We start from the raw sequence: 10,312 nt of genomic DNA, 5'->3' as shown, positions 1-10,312 counted from the left end.
AACCACTGAATTCTCAGAAGCAACTGTCTTATCCAGTTAAACATTTCTCCCTAATTACAAATGTTGGCAAGCCTTTTAAAAAACAGTTTGGCAGCATGTACTGCATGACTTAGGACGCTTATGTTTGAAAGTAAAGACTCAAATATAAGTGGTTTAAACAAAAGAGACAATTTATTATTTATTATCATTTTTAAATATTCAGTTTTTGGATTCCAGCTTCACTTGCTACCAGGGACTTTGTAGCTACCATCTTGTGGTATAAACCCAGACAGACTACCAACATTCTATCTCACTTCCTGCTCCATTAGAGTTACCCAAGCCCCTTGGTTGCTTGCCAAGATCATCTACCTCCTCTCAACCCATCTCCGTCCCTCTGGAACTCATCAGATCTCAGCTCAATTCCTGTCAGCTATCATGTGTGCCCAAGAGTCCTAGAGCCTTGTCATCTGTCTGACTGGCACCCTCCAGTTGCTCTAACCAGCACTGTAAACCACAACCAGAGAGCCAGGCAGTGGTACTCTGGGAGTTTAAGGCCAGCCTGGTCTATAGAGCGAGTTCCAGGACTTCCAGGGCTACACAGAGAAACCCTGTCTCAAAACAACAATAATGACAAAAACAAACAAACAAAAAGAAAACCATAATGAGACACACTACCAGAGGAAAACTTTTTTGGCTCTTTGACCAAACTCTTGAGCAACTGAAGACCTGGATAGAGGCTGTTTCTCCAAATATCAGGTAAACAGAGAAATTGAGACACCAACCCTTCTCGGAATTAGGCCCATCCTGGACACTTTAAATGCCTATGATGGAAGAAGAAAGGTGTCATGAACAAAAAAGGCAGGGAGTAATGTGCATCTTTTAATAATAACTGAGTATTAATGGTCTTTGTTCCCCCAATAAAAAGACACAGACTAACAAATTGGACTAGAAAACAGGATCCACCTCTTTGTTGTTTCAAAGGAACACACCTCACCAACAAAGACAATATCCCCTTAAGGTAAATGGATGGGAAAATGTATTCTAAGCAAATGGAACTAAGACACAAGCAAGTATAGCTATTCTATTATATGACAAAATCGACTTCAAATCAAAACTAGTCAGAAGATAAATGCAGTAAACACAGGGGCACCAACTTTCATTAAAAAAAAAAAACACTGTTAAACCTAAATCACATTGTACCCCAGCAGAGTGATAGTGAGTGATTTTAATACCCTACTCTCACAAATTGATCATCTGGAAATAAGCTATGGAAATATATGACATTATAAATCAAATGGGCTTAATAGGTATCTACAGAATATTCCATCCAAACACTAAAGAACATGTTCTTCTCAGCAGCCCATGGAACTTTCTCCAAAATTGATTATATATTAGGACACAAAGCAATAGTCAACAAATAAAGAAAAACTGAAGTTATATCCTGAATTTTATCTAACCACAATGAAATAAAGTTGGATATCAACAGTGGTAGAAACTACAGAAAATGCATGAATTTGTGGAAATTGAAGACACATTACTGAATGCTAATTGGATTAAGAATTAAATCAAGAAGAAAATTTAGAAATTCCTAGAATTGAATGAAAATGAAAACACAACACACCATAATCTGTGGGACACAAATGAATACAGTTGCAAGATTAAAGTTTATAGAACAAAGTGCCTACATTAAAAAGATTAGAGAAATATCAAATTAAGAAATTAATGAGAATTCATGGTGTAGAAAAAGGAGCAGAGATAAAAAGAAAATGAAACAGACATACTATTTAATGAAATTATAGCAATAAACTTAGAAAAGAAGTAGACAGCTAAACACAAGAGATATAAAGAATTCTGAATAGACATGACCAGAGATGAAAGTCCCCATGACACATCATAGTCAGATGTCAGAAATACTAAGCAGGAGCTGGGGAATGACCCAGTGGTTGAGAGCACTGGCTGCTATTCTAGAGGATCCAGGTTTGATTCCCAGCTCCCAAATGTGGTGGTACTTTACTTGTACTGAAATGTGATTTTAATTGTATGTTAATAAATAAAGTTGCCTGGGGGTCAGAGCTATTAGAGCCATAGCAAGAGTGTGGCGGCAGTGGCGCACGCCTTTAAGGACTTGGAGGGTGGTACATACATGCAGTGATGAGGCAGTCACGTGTTTGGGTTTACAACCAATGAGAAGGCAGAACAGCTAGACTATATAAAGACATACACACAGGAAGTAGGTCCCTTTCGGAGAGCTCTCTTGACTGAAAAGGATTGCTGAAGCAGGAAGGGTGAGGCTCTTAGCTCTGACCTCTTGGCTTTCTTCTCTGAATCAGCTCTGTGTTTCTTATTTAATAAGACGGTTGGTTACATCTACACCCAAATGGTGTCTCATGGCCATCTTTAACTCCAGTTCCAAGGGTCCTGATGCCCCATTCTGGCCTCCAAGGGCATTACGTTTACATGTAGTGCACAGACAAACCTGTAGGCAAACATTTACATACATGAAATAAGATAAAAATAATTTTAAAGATCCAAAAATCTATGATAATCCCTTATATCCTATCAGACCACGATGGAATAAGACTGGGAATCAACAATAAGAGGAAGTACAGACTCCACAGAATACTTGTAGACTAAACAATACATTTTTAAATTGGGTTATCCAAGGAGTTAGGGAGAAAATTTAAAGATTCCTAAAAACAATTTATAATGAGAACACAACCTCTCAGAACTTTTGGGATGCAGCCAAGGAAGTCCTAAGGGTATGTTTACAGTGATAAGCACTCACATTAAAGAATCTGAGAAATATTAGATAGACCACCCAACGATGCACCTCAACGCTCTCACAAAACAAGCAGCCAATTCCAAGTGAATATAATAAAGATTAGGTAAGAAATCAATGAAATAGAGACCAAAAAACAATACACAAAATCAAACAGTTCTTTGAAAAAGTTAGTGAGATAGACAAACCCTGAGCTAAACCGCCAAAAGAAATAGGAGGAAGACACAGGTTAACGAAATTCCAGGTCAGGAGGGTGACTTCCAGCCTACTCCAATATCATGCAGAGCGTTTTGAGAGATTACTGTGAAAACTTATGCACTAAAGGACTTGAAAATCTAAAAGAAATAGATTTCCTAAATGTATATCATCTACCAAAATTAAAGCCAGAAGATATAAATAACTTAATCAGACTCATTATAAGCAATGAGATCAAAGCTCTGATAATCAAAAGCTTCAAAGAAAAGCCCAGGACTAGATAAATCCACTGCTGAATTCTATCAAATTTTCAAGGAAGATCTTATGCCATTTTTTTAAATTGCTATACAACATAGAAAGTGAAGGGACACTTCCAAATTCATTCTGCGACACCAGTGTTATTCTGACACAAAACCCAGTTAATACACAACTGGACAAGAAAACTACAGGCCAATTTCTTTGATGAACATAGATGCAAAAATGCTCAACAAAATAGTATAAACTGAATTCAGTAACACATTAAAATGATTATACGTCATGACCAAATGGGATTCAATCAAGAAAGGCAAAGTCGCCGGGTGGTGGTGGTGCACGCCTTTAATCCCAGCACCCGGGAGGCAGAGTCAGGCAGATCTTTGTGAGTTCAAGGCCAGCCTGGTCTACAGAGTAAGTTCCAGGACAGGCACCAAAGCAACACAGAGAAATCCTGTCTCGAAAAAACCAGAAAAAGAAAAAAGAAAATTATGGCTCAACATAAATAAGTCAACAAATATATTAACTTAAGGACAGAAACCACATAATGATCTTGATTGATGCTGAAAGGCATTTGACAAAGTTCAACATGTCTTCATGATAAAAAAAAGTCCTGGAGACATTAACAATAGATGGAACATACTTCCAAATAATAAGGACTATATACAACAAACCCATAGCCAGTATTATACTAAATGGAGACAAGCAAAACATTTCTCTAAAATTAGGAATGAGGTGAGAACGCTCACTCTTTCTTACTTGATCGAGTGCTTGAAGTCCTAGCTATAGTAGTTAGACAAGACAGAGATATAAAATGAGTAAAAATAGGAAAGGAAGAAGTCCAACTATCCCTACTTGCTCTCTGCATGTATAAGTCTTTACTTAAATATCCTATAGGATCCACTAGAAAAGTTAGATTTAATAAACCCAGTAAGTTGTAGGATTCAAAATCAATATGAAAATCAGTAGCCTTCTTATATCCCAACAATGTACTCTCAGAGAAGGAAATTAGGAAAAACATCCTACTCAAATAACTTCAAAACAATTAAATGTCTAGGAATATATCTAACCAAAGAAGAGAAAGACCCTCTACAATGGAAACTTCAAGACATCGACTAAGGATATCAAAGAAGATACTAGATAGAGCAAAGATCTTCCATGCCCCTGGATTAGCAGACTTAATATTGTAGAAATGACTATATTACCAAAATTAATCTACAGTTTTAATACAACACCTACCCAAATACATCATCATATTCCAGAGATTTTAGAAAAAAACATCCAAGAATAAATATGGAACCATAAAAGACCATGAATACCCAATTTTAGGGAGTAAGAAGACAGCTGGAGTTACCACAATACCCAACCTCGAATTATACTCTATAGCTAAGTGATAGAGACAGCCTGGTATCAGCAAAAGATAGACACCTAGACCAGTGGATAGAACAGAGTTTCTGGAAACTAACCAACAAAGATATGTCTACATAATTTTTGACAAAGGATGCAAAACTACATAAAATTCTGCTCAACTAATTTTGACACAGATGGGCTATTCAACAAATGGTGTTGGGAAAACTGGATATCCACCTGCAAACAAATGAAAAATTAGATTTGCATCTTTCTCCTTGTATAAAAATCAATTCAAAATGGATCAAAGGCCTTAATTTAAAGCCTGAAATGTTCAACCTGCTAGAAGAAAACATGGAGCTTACTCTCTAAAGCCTTGGGGGTATGCATGAACTTTCTGAGCAGAACTCCAATAGCACAGGACCAGTCTTGAGTGTCAACAGATGGGACTACATGAAATTAAAAAGTTCTGCACAGCAAAGGAAACTATCAGTAGAGTACAGGCAGCCCATGAAATGGAAGAAAAGCTTTGACAGCTACACTTCAAATGGGCTAATATGCAGAATTTATAAAGAACTGTAGAGATTAAATACCAAGGAAATAAAACTGCCAACCAACAAATGGATTAATGAATTAAATAGACAGTTTTTAAAAAAGGTAAGTGGCCAATAACTATTTTAAAAAGTGTTCAACTTCCCTAGGTATCTGAAAAAATATAATCATGTGATTTTTATTTTAAAAGTATGCATATGTATGTGCATCTATCACATATACATGTGCAGTGGCTATGGAGGTCAGAGGTGGCAGATTCACCCGCCTTTTAGTTATAGGTGGTTGTGAGACACCAGACATGGATGCCAGGAACCAAACTCAGATCCTCTGCAAAAGTAGTACATGGTCTTAAATGCTGAGCCTTCTCTCCAGCCCCCATTGTTCTATTTTATAATCTTGAGTTTCTAATCATTCATTGGTAGTATACAGAAATATGATTACTTTTTTACACAGTGGCCTTAGGTCCTATAACCTTGTCAAACTCAACCTATTAGTTCCAGAACTTTTTCTTTTTGTAGATTCCTTGGGATTTCTCATATAGGCAGACATAGTATCTGTGGAATATGAACAGTTTGTTTCTGACTTTCCAATAGGTATGTCCTGTATTTCTTTGATGTGCCTTATTACGGTGGCTAAGGCTAATTGTTTGGTAATTGTAGGATATTGAAATGGCACAATGAGTGTGGTCTTGCTCCCAGTCTTATGCAAAATGATGTCAGTGTTCCTTATAAACACACTTTTCAGGTTATGGAAGCTGTCTTCTAATTTCAGTTTGTTAAAAGATTTTGAAAATGAATTATGACTGGATATTGAGTGTAACTAAATACTTTTCTGAGTCATTAAATGGCCTTTGTGTTTGTTCCTTTACTGTGTTAATGTGGTGAATTGCATTGATTTTTACATTTTGAGCTGGTTTTGAACTTTTAAAATACATCTCACTAGGTCAAGACGTGTGTGTGTGGGGGGGTGAGAAGAGGAGGAAAGAGGAAGAGAAAAAGGGGGAAGAGAGAAAGGAGAGGGGAAGAGGGAGGCAGAGAGAAGAGAGAGAAAAGAGAGAAGAAGATTTGTATATGTACATAAATGATCTGCTAATATTTTGTTGGACTCATAGGCATGGGCCTACAGTTATATTTGTTAAGAATATTTTTAGCTACTTATTTTAATTTTATATTTAAATTTTTCATACTGGTTAAGCATATTCTCCTTAATACTAGTTTGATTATTTAGTATACTTGGAAATATTTCAGTCATTATTGGGTGAGGTTTGGTAATTTGTGACTTTCAAGAAACCCATTGCTTTCCAGTAAGTTGTAGATTTAAGTCACAACTGTCAGAACACAGTCCAGGAATGGAGTTGTGAGGAGAATTCTGAGTGCCTGTGAGGACTCTCCAAGGAAAGAAGCTAAGAGTCTTATGACTTGGGTTCCTTCAGAACGTGGAATTTCCCTTGGAGTGCTTTCGTGTTCCTCCCAGGTGTGCGGACAGGAGTCAGCTGACTTCAGATTACTCATTGTTTCTTACTGGTGTTACTCAATTAATGTTTATGCCTCTATGGAAAAACATGTTTTTGCCACAAGGAGCTTGTCTTTGTGATTGTAGACAGCTTGAACTCATGAGAACTTTACTCATGTGACCTTTCTTAACCCTCAGAGTATAAATTGTCTGAGGCTCTGAATAAAGTTGGCTATGGTGTGAGACTTTAGTCCACCTCATTTATTGACTGCATTCTCCCAGGTCCCAACCACCTCTAATGTGGTGGCAATAAACATAAGTACTAAATTCGTAGTATTTTTTCTTTAAGTTAAAAAAATATTTATTTTATTTTATGTGTAGAAGTGTTTTGCCAGTATGTCTGCATCATAGAGGGCAGAAGAGCCCATTGGATTCCCTGGAACAGGAGTTACAGATGATTGTGAGCCACTGTGTGGGTGCTAGGAACCAAAGCCAGGTCCTCTGGAAGAGCAGCCAGAGCTTTAACTGTAAGTCATTTCTCCCGCCACGGTGGCATTTCTTTCTGGTTTGTGACTGCGGTCTGTGGCATTCTGATTTTCACCTGCATACTGGGAATTTGTGTCTTCTCTCTCTCTCATTGTTATTCTAGCTAGAGATTTATCAATTTTATTGGCCTTTTAACAAATGCAACTTTTGTCTTGGTTGACTTTACCATTTTTCTGTTATCAATTTCATTAATTTCTGGCCTTTATTATCCTTACTTCTGACTGCTTTGAGTTTTTTCCCCTAGTTTTTCAAGATGATATCTTAGAATGCTGACACCTGTCTTGTTCTCAAACATAAGCATTTAATTACACACATTTTTCTTTTAAACACCTGTTTCATTGCATCCCACTAACTTTGATACACAATTTCAAATTCGTTTAATTTAAAAGTTTTTGTTTATACCCATTCTTAAGTTTATTTGTTGAGACTAGGAACTTCAGATAGGATCACAGTTTCCTAGGTTCCATATGATGGCTCTGCTGGGACTCCCCAGGATTTCCCATAAGTCTTCTTTCCTGTCTTTTCATTTAATTGACACAGATGAACCTGTTCTTGCATCCCTTGACAGCACCAAAACTATTTTCATTTTCTGGACTTTTCAATTATTGGAGCCAATGCTTTCCATGTGTGGTAGTTTGAGTGTAATTAGGCCCCATGTTCTCACAAGGAGTCACTGTTATTAGGAGGTGTGGCGATATTGCAGTGGGTATGGCCTCGTTGGAGGAAGTATGTCACTGTGGGAGCTGGCTCTGAGGTTTCCAATGCTTGGTATAGCACCCAGTATCTCAGTCAACTTCCTGTTGCCTTTTGATCAAGATGTAGCCAGCACCATGTCTACCTGCATGCAACCATGCTTGTCGCCATGATAATAACGGACTGAACCTCTGAACTGTAAGCCACCACCTCAATTAAATGCTTTCCTTATACGAGTCGCTGTGGTCATGGTGTCTCTTCACAACAATAGAAACCCTAACTAAGACACCATGTCTCCTACACTAGATATTGGTTTGTATGCTATGGGTGATGGTTTGAATAAGAAATGCCCCCCACAAACTCATGTATTTGAACACTTGGTTCTCGGTTGATGGTGTTGTTTGAGGGAGGTTATGGAACATAGTTTTATGACTAACTTTTCCTGGCAAGATACAACACACACACACACACACACACACACACACACACACACACACACACACACACCTACTCAACCACAAAGGTAATCCATGATAGACAGAAGCAACAACTGCACCGGTGTCCAACTTGGGGAACTAGTGAGTGTTTAGTAGAGTTACTAACAGGACTATGTGTGGGAGATGATTTACAAGGAGCAGGGATGACTCAAACTGCTGACTTACTAACAATCCCACCCCAGCACAGGTGAAGGCTCAAAAAAAAACACAACCCTGCAACCCAGAGGCCTCAGCATAGCTTGCAGGCAGCTTGATAACCCCTTCTCTACTCAGTTCAGTTGGTCAGAATCCTCTCCCAAGCAGTTGTTGACTCATTTCTACACTGCTGGGAAGAGGCTCTCAACCATTTTCCAAGTTTCTGTTTTCCTAGCCATGTGAATTTTTGTTTCCTCCTTGAGTATCATGAGCATTCCTCTCCCTCCTAGAAGGGATGTTTCAATTAGGAGGAAAATGCTGTACAACAACGCTTTCATACGTATAGCCTTACAGCAGGGAGTATGCCACGGGGGGTGGGGTCTGGAGATTTATAACCCCACCTCACTTCCAGTCCTCCCTCCCACTTTCTGGGTGTGGATGGAAATGGGATCAATTAGCTTCCTACTCCTGCTGCCTGTTGCCACGCCTTTCCCACCATGATGGACTCTAACCATCTGGAACTGTTAGCCAAAATAAAAATTTTATTTCCTAAATTGTTTTTTTTTGTGTGGGGGTATCTTAGTTACAAGAAGTAACTAATACACCATGATGTTAGTGAAAGAGTTTTGACTAACATACAAATATCAAGGGAGGTCTGAAAGCTGCAGTGGTGAATGAAACTTCGGCCTACAAATGTGTCAGTAGTAGGAAGAAAAGAGGGACCCCTTTTAAATGACAAGTGGTAAAGAAGTCATGAAGAATAAAAGGAGTGCTCAGAGAGACAGAGAGTTGTTTTTGAAGATCCAGAAAATGAATGAGTCAAAACAAAAAAAGAAAGAAAGAAAATAATTGACAGTGTAAAATACTTACAAGGAGCCAGTCAAGATAAGGACCGAGAAGGGCCCTTTGAATCTGTCAACAAGGAGATTCTTGAGTCTGCTAAACTAAAAGAATCCTTGGCACCCATTGCTCTGTGCCCCTTTCTGCAGAGCAAGAAATTGAAACAAAGAGATATTTAAGTTTTTGTTCATGTTGTGATTTGCTTTGGAGGTGGCAGATACAAGATTCCAAGCTCAAGGAGTCCTGGCTCTCCCAACCCTTCAACACCTAGTCCTGCTCCTTGCCTAGTACTTGACTTCTTCCTCTTCTTCTTCTTCTTCTTCTTCTTCTTCTTCTTCTTCTTCTTCTTCTTCTTCTTCTTCTTCTTCCTCTTCCTCTTCCTCCTCCTCCTCCACCTTCTCCTCCTCCACCTTCTTCTTCTTTTTCATCATCATCATCATCATCATCATCATATCTGTCCAAAGCCACACCTGTTCTGTTCTGTTTTTGTTGTTTGTTTGCTCTTTCAAATCATTTATTCAGTTCACAGTTGATAGTCTTTGAGCACAATCAGCAAATCTTACTAAACAGAGCTCAAACACACATTGGCCTCATTTCAGCCACAACAGCCTCCAAGGAGCCCCAGAAACCATCTCATCAGCTAGGCAGTGAAGAGGAAAGCCTATGTCTTAAATGCATCTACTGAGAATCCCTCATTCCATGGGCCAATGAGAACATCAGTTTAGTACTCCTTTTTAACCATATTTTGTATATTGCACACAGCAAATCCAGGCTAGGAAATTGTAGACATCTTAAGGTGACCCCTGGGAAAGGTAGATTTGGTAAAGATGAAGAAGACTAAGTCAGAAACTTAGTTTTAAGGCGATCCTTGGTCATAGCAGAACCGGCTACTCATGAATCCATCTACCTACTTAAATAAAACCAAGTATTTTTGTATCAGGCATGAGACCCCAGATTTAATCCCACGATGTCATAAACCAGTGGAGGTAGAGGCAAGAGGATTACAATTTAAGGTCATTTTTGGCTACATAGCAAGTCTGGAGTT

At 38.4% G+C, this 10,312-nt stretch overlaps 1 long non-coding RNA gene across 1 annotated transcript in view; it reads left to right on the top strand.

Moving 5' to 3' along the window:
• LOC128101568 (uncharacterized) overlaps nt 1-10,312 on the top strand; it is a 35,120-nt gene that overhangs the window by 660 nt on the left and 24,148 nt on the right. The window contains exon 2 of the long non-coding RNA XR_008215125.1: nt 6,938-7,083. This is a non-coding gene — a long non-coding RNA (uncharacterized LOC128101568). The remainder of the gene's footprint in view (nt 1-6,937; nt 7,084-10,312) is intronic.

The sequence above is a fragment of the Peromyscus californicus genome, unplaced genomic scaffold, assembly GCF_007827085.1.
Source record: "Peromyscus californicus insignis strain IS unplaced genomic scaffold, ASM782708v3 Scaffold_7__1_contigs__length_154581171, whole genome shotgun sequence".
NCBI classification, from domain to species: domain Eukaryota; kingdom Metazoa; phylum Chordata; class Mammalia; order Rodentia; family Cricetidae; genus Peromyscus; species Peromyscus californicus.
Note: the sequence above shows the minus strand (reverse complement) of the source record. Positions and strands in the feature narration are given on the sequence as shown.